The 25,686-nt window shown below is 36.6% G+C and overlaps 1 protein-coding gene and 1 non-coding gene across 2 annotated transcripts in view; both read left to right on the top strand.

The window, feature by feature from the left end:
* Window positions 1-3,673: 3,673 nt before the first annotated feature.
* Window positions 3,674-3,797, top strand: LOC149081099 (U6atac minor spliceosomal RNA). The gene has a single exon (XR_016193483.1). It is a non-coding gene; the product is annotated as a U6atac minor spliceosomal RNA (small nuclear RNA).
* A 653-nt stretch (window positions 3,798-4,450) lies between these two features.
* LOC149081100 (glutamate-gated chloride channel-like) overlaps window positions 4,451-25,686 on the top strand; it is a 166,797-nt gene continuing 145,561 nt past the window's right edge. Inside the window, exon 1 of the mRNA XM_089237882.1 lies at window positions 4,451-4,805. The gene's annotated coding sequence lies outside the window, so the exon portion shown is untranslated. The remainder of the gene's footprint in view (window positions 4,806-25,686) is intronic.

The following is a 25,686-nucleotide window of genomic DNA, read 5'->3' on the forward strand; positions in this document are numbered from 1 at the left end:
ATAAGTTGTCATATGCTTTCTGTGACTGACGACGTATGTGCCCGACGTATTTTTCGCTCGACTCTGGAATTCTGTTAACAAGTATGGAGCCTTTACAAAATAAAGGACATAAAACTCCTCAAAATTACCAAACGAATAACTGGCATGAGTAGTTAGTATTACTGCGAGAGGCTTCTGGGTTTGCACTCACTTGAATGGTGTAGAATCGCTGCAGATCTCAAGATGTGCTACAAACTAGTCCACCAAATGGTTTATCTACCATCGGGAGAACCTTTCTTCGAGATCACAGACAGAAGAATTAACCTACGGTGGCATCACTTCCAAATAAGAATACCAACGGCCAGAATATATTGCTTTTTCCATGGGTACGGATTCCGTGTGGTGAGAATATGGAACAGTCTGCCATCAGGACTTGTATGCGCCTCCTACGCAACATTTGGTTCCGCTATTGAGGATTTCGACCTGGATCCGTTTGCGAAGTGTTTTCCCGTCTGATTATTATTTCCGATTATTTTTATTTTTTATTCATTATCATTTTATTATTTATTATTACTTTTCCAGCGTAAGTACATTTCGTGCCTCAGAGAATGTAAGAAGAAAGGAAGAAGAAACTAGAAAAAACCTGGAAGAGAATATAAGAAAGAAAAAACGAAAAAAAAAAACTTTAAGGGGAATGTAAGGAAAAACAAAGAAGAAAATATTAGAATTTACGGCGAAAATAGCTCCAAGAGAATATAAGCAAAAAAGGAACAAGAAAGGAAGAAAAGAAGAGAATGTAAAAAAGGTGAAACAAGAGAAAAGAAGTTGGAGAAAATATAAGAGGATATAACGAAAAAAGAAGCAGCGATAGAATGTAAGAAAGGGGAAACAAGTAAAGAAGCTAGAAGGGACTCTAAAGAAGCTAGAAGGGACTGTAAAGAGAAGAAATGTAAGAAAGAAGGAAGGGAAAAAGCTCTAAGAGAATACAAGGAAAAATAAAGAAAGAAATATAAGAAAGAAGAAACAAGCAAAAAAACTATAAGAAAATGTAAGAAAGAGGAAACAAGAGAAAAACTGGAAAAGGATATAAATCAGAAAAGAAGCTGGAAGAGAAAAAGAGACAAGAAAAGACGTGCGGAAAGATGGTGTGAGGAAAAGGAAACAAAAAAGAGGAATGTGTAAGAAAGAAAAAGCAAGAAAATAAACTGAAAGAAAATGAAAAAAAGAGAATACAAGTAGCTTTAAGAGAATACAAGAAAGAAGAACAACAAAAAAGAAGTTAGATAAAGAATAAAAAATAAATAAGAATGAAAGGCAAGGGAAAAAAATACATATAAGAACAAAAAAACAGAAGTAAAAAACTGAAACAACAATGCAAAAAAAGTGAAGATAATTCGCCTTTCATTAATTAACATAATCGTAATGTGAATAATTAATCGACATAAAAATAATTTTAATTCAAATATTTGACTTTCTTGAAACCTTTCTTCTTTCTACTGTAGCTTTTTTTCCCAGAAAAAAAAAAATTAAGCATTTCTTCCGAGAACGTGACAGGAATCCAAAAATACCGAAATACCCAAACCAATAAAGCAATACAGACTTTATAATCATGAAGATAATTCCTGAAAATGTATGAAATTCGCTCTTGCATTTTAAGAAGCTACGAGATTAACCGATCAGCTTTGGATCGCGAAGAATAAAGAAAGAACAAGAAAAGCCTGTTCCGTATAAATAAGATTATTATTTTTCTGGAATTTCTCAACATTTCAGGATGTTCAAAAGATTAAACATGAAATTCTCTCAGAAACTTGAAAATAATAGATTCTAAATAAAAACTTTTACAGGATTTCTACAGAATGGTAAATGGGATTTATACTAGTGTAAACCTTCTTATGGAAAAGCTTTCAAAAATGAATTCTTATGAATACGCGAGAATTCAAATTCAATTCAATAGCATTTATTTCGTTAAACCTAAAAGAAGCTAAACAAAGATAATCCTGAAAACTCACAAATTCTGATCTAAATATATCTACAAAGTAGAAACATTTATAAGTAATTTAGGTCAAAATGTATTTTCGCATTCACATATATAATTAGCATCGATACATATTTTTTTCGCATCGAAACTAAATTCCGGAATAATTTAAATAATATTTGGAAAACATGTTCCAGCGTTTGAAATTTATTCAAAAATCTTTTTCAATTTCTACAAGATCTGTCTATATTTCCTCATAATTGTCTGAAATTCAAATATATTTTCAACTCATTCGTATCTGTATATTCAGTTATTCATGCCGATCAATAAGTTTGGACTTTGCTGAATCAGAAATCGACAAAAATTTTGTGAAATTGATTTTTTGTACGATGAAGATTAGTAAAGTTTATATTAGGAGTTTGAAAATTTAGGATTTACGTTAAATATTTAGTTATAAAACATTTGAGAAAAGGTCGTAAAAGAGAAAAATAAAAGTTTCGAAAAAGAGTAAGGAACAATGTCCACAAGGAATTTGTGAGCAACAACCAACCTGAGAAAAATCTCTTTCTGTGTTGAACTTAATATTTTTTGTTCTGTAAAACTTTTTTTTGTCCTTTTCTACTCAGATTTGGTGTCCTTCCTAGAGTGGCAACAGTGTGTAAGCGCGGGGCACACAGCCCAAGAGCTGCCTCTGGGAATAACAACGAGAAAGTCATGAGAAAGTCAATCATTGCTTGACTCATAATTTAAAATATAGATGGTAGCACTGAAAAATTAAACACAACAGCAGATAGGGGTTCAGACAGTCAGGTGCGCACTCAAACTTTGCTCCAGACTCTGCCACGGAGCTGGGCTGGAAGAGATCTCGGCAACGGGATAAGTCCGGTGGCACAGTTCTGGCATTCATTCATTCATGCTCTATTGATGCCTGATGTTGGAAAGAAGATTTCGTACACGTTTGACGCTCCAACTTACTCTTAATTGACATGATCCGCGTACGGGACGTCGCCGTATTTTCAGTAGAAATGTCCCGTTTTTACCCTATTTTCAATGAATCTAACTTTAATTCATAATTTAAACTGAAATTTCGGGGATGACAGAAATTTGCATGATTCATAATAGTAATAAATATGACTATTGTGAATATGCATCTCACATACATGCCCTAGTCAATCCCCCCCCCCCCACCCCGTGAAATACATTATTATCTCCTTCAGATTTTGCTGTAACATTGTATTTCTCACCCCAAGGGTTGTTCATATGAGCAATATTTTGTAATTTTCACAACATTTGGCAAAACTTTTTGGCAAGAATTGGGGGTCTAGTATTTTCCATCCCGATTTCCCTTGTTTTTCTCGATCACATATGTGCACCTTAATGAAATAAAAATTTCATGCACTGCATTTGATTGCATCTGATTATATTTTTCGTCATAATATTACTTGAATGTGTCAGCCTCAGTTATAACGTCAAAATTTCACGGAATCTTCGATGTCTTTATAACCGAGTTTGATTGTATATGATAGTGTCCACAGCCAATTTGTTGAAGATAGTATTTTTTAAATAAAAAATTAACGCAACAGTGTAAGTACAAAAAAAAGCTTTTAAATGCGCAAGTGGTTGCTCAAGAAATATGGTTGGAGTCCTCAGGAGTGTGCGACTGGTACGGGCCTCGTGTTTTGTAAGGCCCCGTACACTCACGGTAAATCATTATGTTTGCTGTTGTATGAAAAGAGAGAAGCTTAGCACTCTCCTTGACAAGGACGGTATATCATTAGAGTTTTTCAAAATTCTCAAATTATTGCTTGCATTGATTCTGAGTTTTCGTCAATTATGGAATTTTACCCCCGTTCATTTTGAGTTTTCATCGATTCTGGAATTATTTCTTGCATTGGTTCCGGATTTTCATTAATATTCTGGTTATTCATCAAATTCTACGCTTATTTCTTTCATCGCTTATGGTTTTTTTTTTCAGTTCTGGAATTATTTCCTTCAATTGTTTTCAATGTTATCAATTCTGAAATTTTCATTAGTTCCAGGAATTGTTTCTCTTATTAGTTTAAAACTACCTTCAGTTCTGAATTTTCATCAAATTTTCTCCCCAGCCCAAAAATATATAAAATCGGGCGAAGTGGGTCCGAAACATTGTTGGTGCCCCAAAAATGAGACTCAACTCTACTCGGTATTATTTTCACAATGGGCCCGCTTCTGGAAGCCCTGAATATGGTAATAAGTAAATGGGAGAAAATGACAAAATTTTCGCTCATAAACACTCACGTGAAGGATGCGGCGGAATTTCTATTGTGATTTCTTTTTTTATTGTTGTTTTATTAGACGGAGAGATTCGAGTCCTTTTTCGGAGTGGATGACGGTGGCGCTGTTTCGTCCTTTTCTCATCCTTCTTTTCGTTTTTTTCCCAACCAAACACGCGCAGATTTGGATGCGCAAAACAGCTCACAGTGCGAGCTTGTTGCGCTTCTCTCTCTCTCTCTCTGTCCCCTTTCTCTCTCCTGAATTCAATCTGTCACTGTTGCTGCTGCTGGAGAGACAACGCGCTCCATCGCAGCAACTATACGTTACTTCTCCAACAAATGCAACAGCAGCAACAGCAACATCATCATCGTCTCCTCATGCTTCACTGTCACAAGTGAAAAAAAAAAAAAAACTTTTTCTTAGTGTCATTCGCAATGATATCTTTATTATCGGACCTTCATATTTTTTGTTGTCCTTCGTGGAATTCTCTTTAGGAATTTGCTGCTATAGTAAATGTGCTTCTGTTGCGATTGTTATTATTATCATCATCATAAGGGGAAGGCACCTGTTACCCGAAGACCGACGTTCCTAAGAGAAGGTGAGTTCTTTTTTTATATACACGCCCCATCATTTATCACTGAGCTTCTTGAGCGCCGACAGAGAGAGATAGAAAAGAAGTTAGACCGAAATTCCGATCATTATGGGGAGCGAACACCAGTTGCTTATGTAACTTCATTTTCCCGTGGTAGTTCCGAAAATCCAAATTCCGTTTTTTTCTTCTTCAGATTAATGTGATCATGGGAAACAGAAGCTAATATTGAACTTAAAACTCCAAGATATTCAATGCTACTTTGATTCCCATCCTACGATAATCCAAAGTAAAAGTCAGAATGTGAAAGTCGAAATCAATTAATATTTTCACTTTCAATAACCTTACTTAATTGAAATATTACAAAAATTGGAGAAAAAATAAAATTTATATTTCTGAAATCATAGATAATTTTTGTCTCATAAAATTCAATATATCTTACCTGAAACGTCCGGAATGATTCACATGCGTGTATTCAAAGATACGTGCCGGCTGAGAGGGCGTACGCAAGGTCAATCACTCAAAAATTAATGCCAATGCTACTTAATTGCATTATTCGTACTTATGTGAGGTAGTGAAAGTAAATAAAGCAAATATTTCTACATTATTTTACCCACTTTTCTAGTTCTTTTGCAATTCTGAGAAAATATCTGCTCTGGCCCGAAACGGCTCTCATTTCTTTTTCTCAGTATGAGAATGTCTAACATTTTAAAACTAAACGTCCATAAATGACTGATATGTTAGAATTAAATGTCTAAAATTTTATAAAATAATGTAATTAGATGTCTAAAATGTTTAAAAAATCAGAATTGGATAATGCATAAAATATTGGAGTGAAATGCTTAAAAATGTCTAAATTGTTGGAATTCAATGTATAAAAATATGTGAAAATATTGGATTTAAATGTCTAAAATTGTTCAAACGTTCGAATTAAATGTCCGAAAAATGTCTTAAATGTTGGCATTTAATGTCTAAAATGTTGACATTTAATGTCTAAAAATGTATATGCAGCTTAAAATTCCCTTACATCTATGCGCGACATTTTACAAATAAACTAATCAAATTTCTATAACATTTAGCTCCCTCTTTCTAGCCCGGAAGCATCTACTGTTGCGCGAAAAATGGGTTCCGGCCCTCCTTTATTTCTTTTCTCACCGCCAAAATGTTTAAAACTTTAGAATTAAATTTTAAGAAACGTCTGAAATATTGAAATTAAGTGTCTAAAAAGTTTAAATGATGGAGTTGGATGTCGAAAAATGTGTGAAATATTAGATCTAAATGACTAAAAATGTCTAAAAAATTGAACTTCGATGTCTAAAACAGTGAAGTTCGATGTCTAAAACAGTGAAGTTCGATGTCTAAAACATTGAACTTCGATGTCTAAATCATTGGAATTGGATATCCAATATACTGCAGTTAAATGTCCGGAAAATGTTTAAATTGTTGGAATAAAATACATAAAAAAATGCCTAAATTGGTGGAATTGAATATAGAAAAATGTCTAAAATGTTTGGAACTAAATGTTTAGAATGTTGGAGTCAAATCTCAAAAAAATGTATAAAATATTAAAATAAAGGGTCTAAAATGTCAAAAATGTAGAAATTAAATGTCTAAAAATGTTTATACGCAACTTAATTTCCTTATTACTAATAATAAATTAATCAATTTTATCCAATATTAAATTCCCTATTTTAATGCTCTTTATAAATCTGCAGAAATATCTACTTTTGTCTACTTTTGTGCGAAATAGGTAGTCTTCCTTTATGTATTTTCCTCTGAAATTTTCGAATTAAATGTCTGCAAATGTCTAATATTTTGGCGTTAAATGTCTAAAAATGTTCAAAACGTTGAAATTAAGTATCCAAAAATGTGTAAAATATTCAAATTAAATATCCGAAAATGTGTAAAATATTCAAATTAAATATCCGAAAATGTGTAAAATATTCAAATTAAATATCCGAAAATGTCTAAAATGATGGAATTAAATGTTTAAAACGTTGGGATTAAATGTTCAAAATGTGGAAATTCGGTGTCTTAAATGTGGAAATTCGGTGTCTTAAATGTGGAAATTAGGTGTCTTAAATGTGGAAATTAAGTGTCTTAAATGTCTAAACATTAGAGTTAAATGTCTAAAAATATTTATGCAATTTAATGCCCTTATACCTATGTAAAACTGTACAAATAAACTAAGCAATTTTCTAAAATATTTAGCTCTATCTTTAAATATAATTTTTATAAATCTACAGAAATATATTCGCAAATATGGGGGGAGGGCCTCCTTCATTTCTTTTCTCAGAATCGTCGTGTTTGCGGTCAGACTAACGAGACATGTTCAGACATCATTGGCTTCATTCGCGATCAGCACGGATAAAGAATCACACACATAGAGACATACATCATCTCCCGGCTCATCTAAAAATAGCTCTCCTTTCCTCATCGTTTACGATGACGACCACGATGATCATCTTAGTGATCAGACGGGATTTATTGAGGATTTCCAGTTTCGCAATCACTATTGTGAAATCATTGGTTTTTGAAACTGATTGAATTGAAGTTATTCGTGGAGGGGGGGGGGGGAAGCATAAAAAACACGAAATCACCAATTAGTCCAGAAAAGGAAATTCAACTGAATTTATTTACTTATTTGAAAGTTTTCTCTACAGGGAAACATCTTTATGGACACTCATTGAATGCATAAAATAAATTTAATATATTTTAAACGTATAAAATTCTGAAATGAATTTAAGAAGATTGATATATATTTAATTACCTTTCCGGATTTATTCACATCACTCATTAAAATGGAATTTGAGAAACCTTTTTACTGACACATCCAAGTAATTGACTTTAAATGTTTAAATGAGTATTTGATATCGGACGTTCAAAACTGTCAAAAATTGAACTTTATCGAAGGTAATTAAATTATCTAATTTAATAGTGTTTTCGTAAAATTAGTGCATTTCTTGGTGTGAAGCCTAAAAGTCTAGAAATTAAATGAATAAAAAGACGATAAAAGTTGAATTATTTAACGCAAATGCCACATCGGTGTTAGGGTTGTAAGAGTTTCAACAAATAAAATTTAAATTCCATGCTAATTTGAATTGCATGTACAAAAAAGGTCTAAAATTTCTAGAATGATGAATAAGATGAATAAAAATACCTGAAATGTTGAAATTTATAATGTCCGAAAGGTTAGAATTAAAAGGAAAAAACATGTGTAAGTGTTGGGCTATTAAACAATCTGAAAATGTTTGAAAAATGTCTAAAATTTTGAAATTAAATGTCTGGAAATTGTCTAAAATGCTAGAGGTGAATGTCGGAAAAATATCTAACATGTTGGTATCAAATGTCTAAGAATGCCTAATATGTTGGAATTTAATGGCTAAGAATGTTTACAGCGTTCAAACTGAATGTCTAAAAAGATCTAAAATGTTATCCAGAACTATGTCTAAAATGTAAGAATTCAATCTCTGAAAATGGTTAAAATTTTAAAACTAAATGTCTAAAAAGTGCCTAGAATGTTGGAAAAAATGCCTGAAATGTTGGAATTAAATACCCGAAAATGTCTAGAACTTTGTAATTAAATGTGTAAAAACGTCACAAATGTTGTAACTAAATTTATAAAAAAAATTAAAATTTTGTAATTAAATGTCTAAAGCTTTTGAAAGACTGAAAATGTCTGAAATATTTGAATTAAATATCTAAGAATATCTAAAATGTTGGAATAGAACGGCTAAAATTTCCTAAAATGTTGGAGTTAAATGTTCGAGAAATGTCGAAAACTAAATTTTTAAAAATGTCAAAATTAGATATCTAAACTATCTCAATTGTGGGAATTGAATGTCTAAAATGTTTGAGAGGGCTGGTGCACTAAAATTTTCCAAAAAATTTTGCTCATTTACTTGCTCAATCGGCCACTGACTTGCTCATTTACTTGCTCAATCGGCGCCACTGACTCGCTCATTTACTTGCTCAATCGGTCACTAATTTGCTCATTTACTTTCTCATTCACTCGTTTTATTTGCTCATTTACTTTCTCATTCACTCGTTTTATTTGCTCATTTACTTTCTCATTCACTCGTTTTATTTGCTCATTCACTTACTTGGTCACTCATTTGCCCACTTGGTCACTCATTTGCCCACTTGGTCACTCACTTGCTCACGAACTTGCTCATTCACATTCTTCTTCACTCTCGAACTTGCTCATTCACATTCTTCTTCACTCACGAACTTGCTCATTCACATTCTTCTTCACTCACGAACTTGCTCATTCACATTCTTCTTCACTCACGAACTTGCTCATTCACATTCTTCTTCACTCACGAACTTGCTCATTCACATTCTTCTTCACTCACTCATTTGCTCATTCATTCACTCATGAATGAACTTGATCACTCAATTACTCATTAACATGATCTTTTGCTTATTTGGCCAATGACTTGCTCCTTCACTCGCTCATTTGCCCATTCACTCACTTTTGTTCTTTGATTTACTCATTCACTCAATCTTCTTTATTCATTTTTTTCACCTGGTCACCGACTTGACCAAGTGAGTGTTCACTCAGTTGCTGAATTGCTCATTGACTAGCTCATTCACTCACTCATTTTCTCACTTTGCCAATATCACTCAGACGTGCCGAATTGTTTGTATGCGAATTTTCCGTAAATTTCTTCAGTCTAAAAACTGGTGCTTATGCAAGCATGCTTGTAGCGTGTGGAGGCGAAAGGGAAGTTGTGCATGCTTGCGCAAAGTTTGAACGTGCATGCTTGCGCAAAGTTTCAACGTGCATGCTTGCGCAAAGTTTGAACGTGCATGCTTGCGCAAAGTTTCAACGTGCATGCTTGCGCAAAGTTTGAACGTGCATGCTTGCGCAAAGTTTGAACGTGCATGCTCGTCCAACTCGCAGTTACGTGTGTGGCATGCTCGGCGCAAAGACACCATATTTACACCGAGATTTTATAGGAGCACGGGGCGGGGGCTGCGTATAGATTTCGAAAGCTTTACAACAAAAATTTCGAAAATCAGACCATCAATTAATTTGCACTTATACTGAGGAGACACTATAATAATCCAAGTATATTCTATACCAACGAGGATTATTAAAGATTATTATTGTTGAGATGTTCTGTTAGAGCGCGAAATATAATTCCATATTATGGAGCCGCAGGTACAAAACTAGTTATGATTGATAATTTATGACAAATATTTCATCAATCAATTATGATTGATTACAATAGACTTACATGGACAAATTACGCCTTATTACTCCACGCAATATGCAGATTCCACTTACCCGTTATTCAGATTCTCAAGATCTACACACTAGCGGAATTCTTTGGAATCGGAATATAATTCTAAATATCTATCGTCATTCCTTCATTCCTGCTCATATAATCTCTGTCTCTCTCTCTCTCACACACAGACACACACTTGAATTCTCTCTCAAGAAGCGTGTTACTACGTTCAATCCGACGATTCATTTAAGAACCGGTTCACGAAAAGATTCACCAAAATCAATTCACCGATAAGAAAATTCACCGCTGAGAAAATTCATCGACAACAGTTCGACACAGGGCCGTTATTTCAACTTTTTCCGGGGAGGGGGGGAGCAAAGCACATGTACTCAATGTATGTATATATATATATATATATATATATATATATATATACCATTTTCAGTGTATTTTCAAAAGCCAGGGGGAGGGGGCAACGGCTTCCCCACAGCCCCTCCCCCTAAATGACGGGCCTGGTTCGACACGAGTCAGTGAGCGAGGAATGATCGAGTGAGTGACAAAGTGGTTAGTGTTGATTGATTAATGAGGAAACTAGTGAGTGCGTGACCTAGAGATAGAGTAAGTGACCTAGTGAGTGAGTGCATAGTGACCGACCCAGTGATACACTCTCGTCCTTTCTTTACTGATGCGGTGAGACGGGAGCCGGCGGCGACTCAGGTAGCAGGACTCAGTGGTAGACTGAGTGATCGAGCGAGTTACAGAGTGAGCGACCTGGGGAGTTACTGAAAGATTGGGTGACTTAGTGATAGAATGAGTGATCTGATGAGTAATAGAGATAGAATGAGTGATCTGGTGAGTTAGAGATAGAATGAGAGACCTAGTCAGGGAGTAACAGAGTGAGTGGTTTAGTTAGTGAGTGAGCGACCATGTGATTCGCGGTGTTGCAGAGTGAGCAACCTAGTGAGTTGATGATGGAATGAGTGAATGACAAAGTGAACGACCTAGTAAATAAATTAGTGGCCTAGGAAGTAAGTTAGCGACCTAGTGAGTAAGTGAGTGATCTAGGGAGTAAATGGGTGACCTAAAGTGACGTACCTATACTGAGAAAGAGATCGAGTGACCTGCTTAGTAAGTGGGTGACCCATGAAGTAATTGAGTGGCTTAGTGAGTGAGTGACACAGGGAGCAACTCGCTTGTTCATTCACTCACTCGCTTGATCATTCATTATACACTCATGTCCAACTGTTGTTGGTGAATTTTCCCAGCAATGAATTTTGGATTCGGTGAATTTTCCTAGCGGTGAATATTCCAATTGGTGAATTGCAGGACGGGGAATTGTTGTCGGCGAAAATCTCAGTTACTATATTACTATTAAACCACATGTACCTCGTCTACATTCCTCTGCGTATTTTCTAACGAATTGGTACATGTTGGAATGTGCTTGTGTACGTGTTGTGAACCTAACGTGAAGTTTGTTAGTGCGTAGTGCTGCCATCTGCCATAAATATTTTCTACCTATGAGTAAAGTGTAATGATTGAATAATTGTACCGTTGAAGGCCTGCTGCTCTCTGGCCTACAACGGTACAATTACTCAATCCTTACACTTCACAGTCAGAAAAAAATTACTGTATTGCATTCAAATAAAAATGACGAAGAAATTCGAATAGTAATCATTTATTTTTGATTTTACTGCTAAAAAATTTACTAAAACTTTTTGAAACTGTATATTTTGATACATAATTACTGAAATATAACAGATTGACATGTTCCGCAAAATATATTTTAAGAAGAAAAAAATTGGTTTAGTTTATTAGTCTGAATTTAAAAATAATAATAATATTTATATAATACATAAAATAATAATATTATTATTATAATATTTAATAATAATATTATAATATAATGAAATAATATATATCAAATTATAATTTAATATAATAATAATAAATATAATTTTTTAACATTATTATTAAAAAATAATAATATTATGATACATTTTTTATACATCAAATTATTATTTTTTTTAACACAACTTAAATTTTACAAAAACAATCGTAAGGCCGGTATTACACTATAAAAGTTTGATAAAAGTCCTATTATAAAACTTGAAAAATGCAGCCAATAAGGTCAACGGTTGCATTTTCTAGAATGTAACCAATAACCTTATTGGTTAGATTTTTCAAGTTTTATAAAATTACTTTTATCAAACTTTTATAGTGTAATACCGGCCTAAAGTAAACCTTCGCGTTGTATTCCATTTGACAGTCAAAGCTTGAAAAAGAATGTTTTTAGATAACACACGTTATAAGTGTTTTTTTCCCCCCTAAGTTATTTTTTTCTAAAAAAAAATCAGGAAATTTTTTTAGCATGAAAAGTAGCGGAAGATTAAATGTAATTTAGATTAATTTTGAACTTTCGTAGAAGTTAAATATAGTTTCTTTATTGTTGTTGTGCATTAATTAGGGGAAAAAATCGCATAAAATTTATAATTTTCAAATTCAAATTTCCTTTATTTAAGATTTTTAAACACAGTTACAAAACATTTAGGGGCTAAGCAAGCTTGTGAGCCCACAAAACAATATCCGATACATATCTGTCGGCATAAATAAAAACGAGAGAAAAAAAGAAAGAAAAAAACACACATATATATAACATAAGTGGCAACAGGAATGGAATTGATAAACAGAAAAATTTGGCATTTAGCAGCGTATTCAAGATAAAAGAAGATTACATTACAATATCAAACAGATGATTCAAATCTTTTTGAGTTAACAACCAAGATTTTAAATTGATAAAAAAAGATGTACATGAAGATTGTTCTTTTATTAGGCCGCTGTGGTGGTCGAGTGGTTATAGTGACGGACTCGTGATGCGAGGATCCGGGTTCGAACCCCACAGTGGTGGTCGGCTGAAGTTGGTTTTCTGTGGTTCCCAACTTCAAGGCGTGAATGCGAGCCGATCTCCCCGTTAAAAAGTCTCGCCACAGAGAGCAACAGGCCAACAACGTTACAAATATTCAATAATTACACTTCACTCACAATTTGAAATATAGATGGCAGCACTGAAATATCATACACAACACTAGCTACATACTCAGACTGTTGGGTGCATTCATACACACTTTGTTCCAGACTCTGCCACGAAGCTGGGCTGGAAGAGATCTCGGCAACGGGATAAGTCCGGTGGCAGAGACCCTGGCGTTCATTCATTCATGTTCTTTTATTAACTGAGGAAGTAAATTAAATATTTTGGGAGCTAAATAAAGGAAAAAGTTTTGGAAACGAGTTTTATTTGGCCTCGGTACTTGTATAGCATGACGTCTAAATTGCATTCCAGACTTTTGTAATTTCAGATGGAGATGGCCACTTCTTTTATAAAACATTTTTAAACTTTTATAAACGTACAGATGTTGCAGAGGGAGTAGCTTTAATTGATTGAAAAGTGGAAATGTATGCGTGAGTCTATTTTTACTCAGAATGATACGGATGAAGGACTTCTGTGTGACAAAAAAGTGAAGAAAGAATGCTGAAGTATGTCCCACCCCAACATGTAATGCCGTAACTCAATCTAGATTCTACTAACGCAAAATAAAGAAGTTTTAAAATGGATTGGGGACATTTATTCGTGATAAAATAAAATTTCCTAATGTTGCGATTTAATTCTACACTCAAATAATTAATATGTGTTTTCCAGGATAGTTTTGAATCTAAAAAAATCCCTAAATACTTAAAGGTGTCTACTCTATTTACAACTGTGCACATACAATCCGAGATACAGCCATCTGTCACACTATGATATTTTAGGACACCAAAATCATCGAAAGTACCAGAACCAAATAACATATATTTAGTTTTATCTGTATTTAATTTTAAATTATTATTTCTAAACCAGATATTTATTGAGTTAAGATCATTTTGCATGTTATTCCTCAAGTTGATTGAAGAGCTTTCATAGTAACAAAGAGCTAAATCATCAGCAAAAGCAGTGATTTTTCTTTTCAAATTAAAGTTACACAGGTCATTTATATATATTAGGAATAAAATAGGTCCAATTTTATCTTTTATATTAGAGCGAACGTTAGAAAATACTTAGAAACTAGTAATTCCATTGCAAAAATGTATTCAACGTGGAATTATAGTGTTTGGAAGAAAATAGTGTCCCGAAAAATTGGACAAAATAATCAAGTAAGTACGTCACACACACAGTATTATTACAGTAGGATTTGGTTAATTCGAACTATTACTATTATGATTTTTTTCATCCAATTTAACGGGGGTTGGGGTGCACGCAAATTTTCTTAAAAACACGTTTTTGATTGAATATTGTCAAGAAATTCTGCAGCGATGCTGATTCCAGAACAGTGGAATAGTGTAGTTATCTAAGATCAGTTATTATAATCATAAATTATTAAAATTTTGGAAACAGTTTCATAACTGATGATAAAAAAAATTTTAATAATCGATAATTATTATCCTACGTGAACGTTAATGATTAAGTTGTGCGATTTGTTGTCATTTTAGAGATCCAGGATAGATTAATTTGATTGATTCGAACTTTTTTTCCCATTGACTTTGGACTTCGAATTAACCAAGTTCGACCGTATATGAGCGACAGTTCTTGGAATATTTTGAGTAAATTTCCTTCTTCTTTATTTGTAATTTCCAATAAAAGTACCTTGGTGAACGTAGTGGTATGCGCAGATCAGGGCTTGTCGAACGGCGTTGCTTGCCTATCCGAAAACGTCAAAGAAGAGTGTGCAGATTTTGGAACCGAGGGGAAGAGTGTTCAGACTTTCTCAGAGCTCTGAGAAAGAGTGCGCAGATTTTCTGCACACTTGTAAATTTTTTCTGTGAACTTTTGGAACGCGGGGTAAGATTGTGCGGATTTCTAACACTCGGGGAAAGAGCGCAAATAGAACCCGGAAGATGAGTGTGAAAATGTTTAGGACTGAAGGGAAAAATACGCAGATTTTCGCGAAACTGCGAGTAAGAGTCAGATTTTCGCGAAACTGCGGGTAAGAGTCAGATTTTTAGAACTGCGGGGAAAAATGTTCAAATATTTTGAGAGCTCGATAAAAGAGTGTGTAGATTTTCGGAACTCTGAGAAAGCATACGTAGATTTTTCGAAGTAAGAGGAAGAGTATACAAAAGTCATCATTTCAAGATCCCGACAAGAACGAAACCTCGATAAACGAGAATCTAGGCAAGGCTGAAATTCTGACAGAAAAGAGTCCCGACAGACTAAAGGGCTAAAATTCTTGCAAACTGCTGTGGCCACTCCCGCTTTTCTAGGGTTGCCCCATGTCTTCCACGCATTTATAGGATTATATGTTATCTACGCATTTCTAAACATACGCAAGTATGTTGCGCGTATTTTCAGGGGCGGGGGATGCCTGGAGCGTAAAAAGTTCGAAACTACTGCCCTACGCTCGGAGTCGTACAAGGTTTTACTCTATTATCCAAAACAACGATAGATTAACACAAATATTTTTAGATAGAGCAGTAAAATCGATGAACTGACCGAGTCACGGAATGAGAAGTCATCGAGAAATATATCGATGTCTACCACAAACATTTTGACAGCATGTCCATTTCATAACGATATTTAGACAATATAATTCTCATCTTCATTTATACTTGCCAGAAACCGCGAACATATTAATAGAAAGAGTGACATCACCATACATCACAGTGACTTAACAAACAAAAAATAGAGCTCAAAACTGGTAAAAATGACGGACAATAAACGAAATTCCAGTAAAGCGATGAAAAATGAACAAGAAGATGGCCGGCAAAATGATAAATAAATAAAAAAACGCCAGTCAAAGCAATGGAATCAGTCCTTTATTTTATATGTAATAATAACATCTTGTAAGAATTAGAAATGGAATATCGATCAAGGAAAAGAAATCCTTTTGAAACTCCACGGGCATTGAACACAATAAGAATGGGTTCTTTTTTGACAGTGACGAAGTAGCTGGGATTGCGTGTCTTCCACGCAATTCTAGAATTACGCACGGCTTCCACGCATTTATAGGGTTATGCATGTTGTCTACGTATTTTGAAAGATACGCAAGTATCTTGCGAGCGTTTTCAGGGGATACCTGGAACTTAAAAAGTTCGGAACTACCGCCCCAAACAAAAGATCAATGTCGTGTTACAGATTTACATCATCAACCGAAACAACGATAGATTAAAACTCATATACAAGATATACAGAAGACTGGATGCTGTGAAGATATTTATTATTTCAGATGTTAATTTTTTAAGGAAGGAAAAAACTCATCTCTGCCTCTACCGGGAGTCGAACCCGGGTCCCTCGATTGCCGGACGAGTGCTCAAATGAGTTTTTCCTTCCTTAAAAAATTAACATCTGAAATAATAAATATCTTCACAACATCCAGTCTTCTGTATATCTTGTATTAACAAGTGGAGAGCGACATTCATGTCATAAAACTCATATGTTCGGATGGAGCCGTGAGGAGTGAAATCGATGAACGGACCGAGTCACGGAATGAGAAATCATCGAGAAAACATATCGACATCCACCACAGACATGTCGGCATGACATGTCCATTTCATAACGATACTTACACAGTATAATTCCCATCTTCATTCTTACTTGCCTCACACTGAAATATGTTAATAAACAGAGAGACGTCACCATACATCACAGTGACTCAAAAAAGAAAAAGAGCTTAAAACGAGTAAAAGTGACGGACAAGAAACGAAATTCCATCGAAACGATGAAAAATGAACAAGAAGATGGCCGGCAAAATGATAAATAAATAAATAAATAACGTCAGGGGCAATCGAGTCAGTCCTTCCTTTTATATGTAACAATAATAACATCACATAAGAATAAGGAATAGAATATCGAGCAAGAAGAAGAGATCCTTTTAAAACTCCACAAACATTGAACACAATAAGATGGCGTTCCTCTTTTGACGGTGACAAAATAAACGGATTACATATATTGTCGGAGAAAAGAGGGTTTTTAAGAGAGGGCACAACATCAATAATAATAATAACAATAATAAAAAAAATATGTCTTTTCTTGGAAAGAGAAGGAAAAGACTTTTATATTTTTGTTATTATTATTCAAGGAATCGGGCGAGTTTTTTTGCCCGAGGGCCACCCGAAGAAACTGTCCGTATTGAGACAGAAAGAAACGATCCTTCATCCCCCCCACATCTTAGGGATCTTGAAAGATAAAAAAAACGGGGACTTACTACTATATATAACTTAAAGAACTTTCTAGAATAGTTGCTACTATCTCGTTCGCTAGCGACATAGTGTTAAAAAAAAAAAAAAGATTTCTCCAACCTTTCGGCTATGCAGTATTTGCGGAAGAGATAGAGAGAAAGCTTTATTAGATTCCATCTTGTCAATCAATGCCCTTCCCGAATCCCTGATTAAACGGAAATTTTAACAGTTTGAGATACACGTATATTGGAGAATTTAGCGTTGAAGAGTTTCCGATTTATTGGAATACTGTGATTTTTTTTTAAATAACTAACGTTCGAAGTCTTATTGTACCGTCCTCCGTGGACGAGGCTATTTCAAGCATCGCGTCACGTGACACCGGACTGTTCCGACGGTTCTCGACATGTTGTGCTTCGAGTTTCCCCGCTAGTTTAAGTGCCTCTGGAAATCGCTAGAAGGTATGCGTATTGTTTGAAATGCGTAGAAGTGTCGCGTGTTCCTCGAGATTTAAAAGAAAGCACGCGTATTGCTCGAGATGCATGAAAAACGGGAGTATTGCTTGAGATGTGCGTAGAAAGTGCGAATGAGTGAAATGCGTGGAAAGCGTACGTGTTGTTTAAAATGCGTTGAGGTAATGAATCCGTAGAAAGTGAGCATATCGCTTGAAATACGTATAAAACGTGCGTATTTTCCTTGAAATGCGTAAGGGGCATAGATATAATATAACATTTAATTTCTATGTCTATGGTAAAAGGCGTGTGTGTATTGCTTGCAATGGGAATAAATCGTCCATATTCTGCTTGAAATGCTTAAAAGGAAAACGTATTCTCAAAATGCGTTGAAGGCATGAGTTTGAGTATTGCTCTAAATGCATAGAAGGGAAACTTTACTCGGAATTCGGAGATGGCGTGTGTGTATTCTATGAAATCCGTAGAAAGTACACGTAGGTACACGTATTGCTTGAAATACGTAGGAAGCATGTGTATTGCTTGAAATCGTTAGAAGGCGTGCGTTTTCTTTCAAATGCGTTGGCAGGGTGCATAATGCTTAAAATGCATATAAAAGTGCGTATTCATTGAAATGGGTTGAGGGTGCGCGACTGCGTGTGTTGCTTTAAAACCGTAGAAAGCACTTTCACTCTATGAAATGCGTAGGAAGCGTGCTTGGAATACATAGAAGGCGTAGTAGCTATGGGTTAAAATGCGTACAAGGTGGGGGGGGGGTGTCAGTATTACTTGAAATGCGTAGAGGGCAACAATATTGCTTGAAATGTGTAGAAGGTTCAAGCATAGCTTGAAGATTGTCGAAAACACACTCATTGTGGGATGCGCTTAGAAGGCTTAGGCTTCAAATTAGCGTGATCGGCGGAAGTGAGTTTTCCGTTGTTCCAAAATTCGAGGCGTGAATGCAAGCAGATTTTCCCATTAAAAAGTCCCGCCGCAGAGAGAGAAACAGGCCTCTACTACGGTGCCAATATTCAATCATTACACTTCACTGACTATTTGAAATACAGGTGACAGCACTGAAAAATCAGTGACACAACACTAGCTATGCACTCAGACAACACACGCTTTGTTCCAGACTCTACCCCGAAGCTGAGCTGAAAGAGATCTCGGCAACGAGAAAAGTCCGGTGGCAGAGTAATGGCTCTTACTCATTTGCAGCTGAAGGAATAAATGAATGAACGCCGGGACACGTGCCAATGAGATGAAGACCAGCGAGCCCTTCACAGAATAACATCCATTATGTATTATGTAATATAAAAATAATTAGTACTGTTTTCTCCTTCTTAGAAGCTCATGAAGATATAAAAACCAATTTATTATAATACCCTTTCTCAAAGGTTCCTAGTTTCTCTACCTACTTTATTTGCTGCAGATTCTAATGAAGATAACGAGCGTAGGAGCCGAATACTTGCAGCACATGTAGCCGCTTTCATCACTGGATTATGCAGACACTTCCTAAAAAGGAACCAAATTAGCGGACTGAGTAAACATAACCTCTACCGGGGTTGGGTAAACTCATTTCCGTTCAAAAGCCGCCGAAGAGGATTAAAAATCCCTAAAGATACGGAGCCGTCCCGCAAACTTGACAATACGAAATATTTGTTACGCAAATTACATTGCGTGTACACAGGGAGGAGGAGGCAGTATTACGCCGTCGCAATATGCCTTTCGTGTTTACCTTAAAAGTGAGAACTCGGTGGAAATGCGCATGGATTTCGGATAATTTCCTCCACCAACTCGATAATTACGCAACATGAATGATAATGTCATACTAGAAGGAGACTGGAGCATAATTTTTACATAATTTACATAATGATTACTTAATTATGGGGTGATTTCTAGGAATTCGAGTCCTGGTGCCTCACCAAATTTATGATTCCGGAGCCATTACAACTTTTCTGAAAACCAGGAAAGGGCGGAGGTTATCACAGAAACCTATGACTACTCAAAGAACCAAGTGTTCGAATTTGTGTTCAGGAGGTGCTGCAATTTATATATACTGGATTGAAAGTGAGAACTCGCTACACACAGGATGCATAGCTAACTCTTCGCACCGCAAAGTACTGGGGAACCGTTGCGTGATCCTAGAGGCATACTTTCAATTAGAAAAGTATCCAAATAACGTGTAGATTTCAGATGCGTCATTTGCAATGGGGGTGTTTAAATATTTAAAAAAAAGCTTTATGTACACACACCCTGTCCTCAAAAACCCAATTAGGAAGTTGTTGTCTGGTCTTGCCTGAGGGAAAACTCACGTGCAATATTCGCTGAGATATTTGAATTTAAAAAAAGAGAAAAGTTTAGAAGAAACAACATACAGTGAGGGTTTTTTGTTAATTTATTCTTTCCCCCATTTTAAGCGATTTTTGAATCCAAATATCTCAGCGAATATTGTGCTTAGAAGCGTGGGAACTTTTTTTTGGGGGAGAGACGGGGGTTTGGGTCATAACTTTCTCATTTCGATTTTGAGAACCGGATGTTCGTTTATAAAAAGTTACTTATTTTTTTTCTCCTAATAAATATACAGCCCCTTGCAACATGAATGACGAATCTGAAGTCTTCAAGTAATTTGCATACCTTTTTTCTAATTGAAAAAATATATACTGGATTCAAAGTGAGCATCTACAGCAGTGATTCTCAACGCGGGCGTTAACGCCCCCTAGGGGGCAATGGAATGTTCCAGGGGACGTAGAAGCTACAGGTATAACATAGGATCCTATGGGTTAGATTGAGTTGGGGGGCGATGGGAGAAAACAATTTGTGAAGAAGGGGGCGAGATGGGACAAAAAAGGTTGGGAAACTATGATCTATAGGATCAACAGTTGCCAGTAAAACGCGGCAAGGAGAATTAAGGAATTACCCTGTATATAGGCTATATTTTATATTCATTAAATATGAAATTACTAGCTGTTAACCCGCGGCTTCGCTCAACACCACCTGCAGAACAAGGCCTCCGCACGAAGCTCGTGACGTCACTGAAGAAGGCCATTTCACCTATTGCCATTGGATTTGGCAGTCCGACGCATGCGATAGCTTTACTTTTTTTGCAGTATATCCAATGGAAATAGGAGAAATGGCCTTCTCTTCATTGGAGTCACAAGCTGCATGTGGAGGCCTTGTTCTATAGGTGCTGTTGATTCGCTCGCGCGGACTTGAATATCTGAAAATTGCTTGTCGATTTTACCCCATATAAAATTTGAACCTCTCATTGCATTAATGGGGGTTGAATTTCCAGAAATACCGTCTTAGTGAGCCTCTATGTTATGAAATATAATACTGATCAAACTTCTTATTTATAGCGTCATCGATTTCGGACAAGCGATGATTCCCCCTTATAACCTCTGAACCATTTTACGAACCCCTCCCCTCCCTTACGGGTCGAATTTCGGAAAACCTCTTCTTATGGAATCACTACATCATAAAATGAAACTACTGACTACATTTTATATTTATAGCTTCAGCGGTTCGGCTCGGTGATGATGAATCTGTCAGTGAATCAGTCAGTCATCCAGTTAGGACACGTTATTTTATATGCAGGGTGCATAGGTAACAGGGGGCGTATGATATTCCTCTTACGAACCGTTGATCCTAGAGGCATACTTCCAATTCGAAAAAGTATCCAAATAACGTGTATTACCCAGACATGCCATTCCTGTTGCAAGGGGTTGTACAGTTATTACAATACGGATGTCATCTTTTCATACCGACACCCTGTGCTCAAGAACCCAATTACAAAGTTGCTGTCCATGTGTCTCCTGATGCCAACAAAAACATTTGCACGTTTCTAAGTGCAATATTCACTGAGGTATTCGAATTCGAAAAACGGAGTAAAGTTGTGGGAAAGACAGCGTTAAATACTGGTAAACCGTTTTACCCGCATTTAACACTGTTTTGAAAAAAAAATTAGCACTTTATAAGGACACTCTGTTTCCAAAAACGAAACTGAAAGTGAGTCCCTGTTTCTCCTTTAAGGCCAACAGAAAAAAACTCACGTTTCTAAGTAGAATATTCGTTGAGAGATATTTGGATTCAAAAATTGAAAATGAGGGTAAGAACGGCGGAAACTCAAAAGAAGCTCATTATGCTGTTCTTTCACAACTTTTTTGTATTCAGATATCTCAGAGAATATTGCGCTTGGGAACGTGGGATTTTTTTGTTGACCTAAGGAGAAAAACAAGGCAACAAAATTTTAACTGGGTGAGGGGTGTCCATAGAAAATTTGTTTTATTTATTTTAAAAACTATACAACCCTCTGAAACATGAACGACATTTCTTAAATCTACACGTTATTTCAGTGTTTCCCAACGTGGGCGTTAACGCTCCCTGGGGGGGGGGCGGTAGAAGCTACGGGTATAACATAGGATCCTATGGGGTAGATTGCGTTGGGGGGGGGGGCGCTGGGAGAAAAAAAAATTTCTGAAGAACGGGGTGATGGTACAAAAAAAAGGTTGTGAAACTATGCGTTATTTGAATACATTTGATAATCGGAATTATCCCTCTAGGATCAACTGTTCGCCAGTAAAACACCACAATCCCTGTCATCTACGCACCCTGTGTATAGATGATGTAGCAGGTACGTGATCGACCGCGCACTAGAGGCTGAAAAACACTGATACGGAAGACACCCATTATTCTCAGATTATTCCACTTTTATGGGTGCTAATCTTTTATAAGAACTTTCCTCTCTTTTCGGAAAGTAAGAATTAAATGGTTGCAAAAAAAACCCAAAAAACACCGAGTTAGAGATTCGTTCAATAGATATATTCAGTCTTAAATAGCATTTTCAACAATTTCTGGCAAGAAAGCGTATTGAGACTTTTATCAGAATACGAGGAAGTCAAAACTCATTTCTATGAACCCAGAGTTTTGAATATTCATCCTTTCTCTCTCTTTCCTAGAATCCTACTTTTATAATATTATTATTTTTTATTCATTCTCCAACGGATATGCGAAATAGGGATGTGGGGGGGGGGTGGTGGTTGTGGATGCTATTCTCGTATCCACCCGGACTTGTTTGCATTTGTGATATGATCTCTGCTTGTTTTTGTTGGAAAAGCCACCCCGAGTTTTAAAAAGAAGCACAAACACGGTGCTTGCCGTCTGTTCTGTCTGTATGGTTTCCTGCTGTTCTTTAGTTTTGTGAGGTTTTTCGGTGGAAAAATATATTTCAGTGTGTAAGGCTCGAATCTACTTCCAACAGCATCGCCCCCCCCCCTTTTATTTTCCTGAAATTTGAATATTCAAGATCCGGTTTTCGTGATTAGAAAAATTTGTTTGGAACTTTTCTATGGAGAGTTTTTGACAGCTTAATGACGTGGTTAAAAACGTATTTACGAGAGCATACGCTTTTCCACAAACAAATCCTTTAAGGGCTTTTGGCTTGAAATATTTGTATTCATTTGTGAAATTTTCTCAGAGCGTTTTTAGTTTATAGCAGCTAAGAATGCATTAAATGCTAGTATAATTTTCTGCGAGGATTTTATTGGGCACTAAATCATTCTACAACGCAGTATTATCTAATTTATATCAAGTCACGGGGAAAAGCACCGTATGCAACCAGGGCCGTCTTGGCAGCACCATGTGGCCCTCGGGAAAAACGATTTTCTGCCCCCCCCCCACATCACCACCTCCGCTAAATCTAGCTGGAAGTGCCTGCCCATCAATTAACGTACTTAGTCTTAAACTCATAATACCACATCTCGTTATCACGGGGTTCTCTATGCATAATGGGTTGAATGGGTTGTCGAGCAATACGACATACCTGAAGAATACAAGATTGGGCAAAGTCGATCGGGATTCTGGTCCGTCGGGGGATTTTAAACAGGTTGAGATTTTGGCCTTTGCCTGGATTCGGGTCGGTCAGGATTTTGTAACAAATTGGAATTTCGGTCGTAAGGGACCATGAGAGTGGCCACAACAGATTACAACCGCACGTGACCTGATCAAAGAAGCGACCTAGAGAGCGAGGGAGTAGGTTTGTGAATGATCAAAAAGAACGACTTGGAGACAGTCGTATTTATGGGGAGGGGGGCTAAGAGGTATTTGTGAGGGATTAACGAACTTTGCTCAGGGTGGAATTCGGGGAATGAGTGATTAAGAATATTAGACTGGAATAGGATTAGAGCGGCTAAATTTGTGTAGCCCACAGACAGAAAAACCATAAATCCACTCCTAAATATACTGACGGATTGTCGTAAAAGGGTACTATATCAAAGCCTCCTAGGAGGCTCCACACTACTAGGACGCTTTGGTACTATTCGTCCCAAAGAACGGACAAATCCTCTTTTCTCACGTGGGGGAATCGGCTTTAATCACGTATCTTATTCGTGTCCATCAGTCCCGGGATACACGACACTAAATCAGACAAACAGATCTAATAATGTCTTGTCGGATAGCGCTCAATGCCGGCCAGTCGTTTGCGTTTAAATCAAGACCTCACACGGAATTGCAGACATCCTACATGACGCTAATATCCCCTTGACCCGAGGCCATTTTCCTTTTCGGACGCAGGTGGTCGTAGCAGTTATTGCTAAGGCTGTGTGTCGTGTCACCTCCGGGACAAGGGAACAAATAATGCCACACGCACACAATGACAAAAGATCAATGTCGACCTTCGTTACGTCGTCCACCCTTCGATTTATGTGTGTGTGCGAGAAATAAGAAAAATATATTTATTCTATTTCTTGGAATTCCGAGAATTCTCTTTTACCTACTGGGGGTGTTGGATTAATATTATTCCTTTGCATAGACCAGTGGTTCCTGACCTTTCTCCACCCGCGGGCTTACCCCTTTTTTGACCTTATTTTCTTCTTATGCGTCTTATTCAGGGTCTTCTCCGCCACGAGTGAATATATTTTTTGAGTAAATTTTACACTGAAAAACTTTTTATAAATAAGGTCTATCTTCGGAACCCATGGACCCCCCCCCCCTCCAGAGTTCAGTGAGGTTTCCTTCAGGGGGTAGGGAGGTTTACGAAAATTTGCCCCCCCCCCGACACACTCATATAGACACTCATACGGCCATTCACTTAACCAGTCATATGGTAACTCACTCATTCACTCACACAGTCACTCAATCATTTTTATATGTGGTCTTAATGAGTACATTACTAAACCATACAGTCACTCACTTATTCACCCGATCACTTGTCACTCGTACGATAACTCACTCACTCATACTGTGACCACTTATATGGTCACTCACTCAATCACTTGGTCATTCACACAATCACTCACTTACTCGGTCACTCATACGATCAGGGCAGGTTACGGTCGGTCCGGGGCGAAATTTCCGAATCCCGGGTGAGAAGGCGTTCTATGGAGGGCAGTATCAACGTCATCGTTCAGCAGGCAAAGTCATGCTCAGGGGTTCAGTTTAAGAATGCGCAAAAAAAAGGGGGGGGGATAGGCCTATTTATGACATTTTGCTTGAACTTCCGGGCTCTAGTCACGATTAATGAGCGGAAACTCATCGTTATCACCACGAGATATATGGCAAAAGTTACGAGTGTTGGGAATGACCACGATTTCGTGGTTTATCGTGTAACTTACGATTCTTTTAGCCTCAATCTCTGAGAACCTTTGTTTCACATCATGGACTGAATACAATGAACCGGGATATTTTTATTATTATAATCTGGATGCTTCTAGTGTACCTGAAATTTACCTGAAGAATAATTATTCATTCAGGGTTTGTTGCAGGGCAGTTTTTAAAAGCAACCCCTGGGCAAAGTGAATTTTCTGAGACCCCCCGTCTCCCATCCGACGAGACAGGTTTACTTTCTAAAATTTTAACCAAGCCCCGTTTTCCTGCCCAAGTAGCGTGGTGGTAGGATGCAAACACCAAACATGGCCCCCGCTCTGTCCCTTGTGGGATATAAGCAGGCTACCTTGCGGCTGGGCCATGCTGGAAAAAAGAAAATGCCCCGCTAGCCACCAAGACCAC

Source organism: Pholcus phalangioides, unplaced genomic scaffold (genome assembly GCF_987345545.1).
Source record: "Pholcus phalangioides strain wild (caught in Gottingen) unplaced genomic scaffold, Ppha-v1.0 ptg000010l_1, whole genome shotgun sequence".
Classification (NCBI taxonomy): domain Eukaryota; kingdom Metazoa; phylum Arthropoda; class Arachnida; order Araneae; family Pholcidae; genus Pholcus; species Pholcus phalangioides.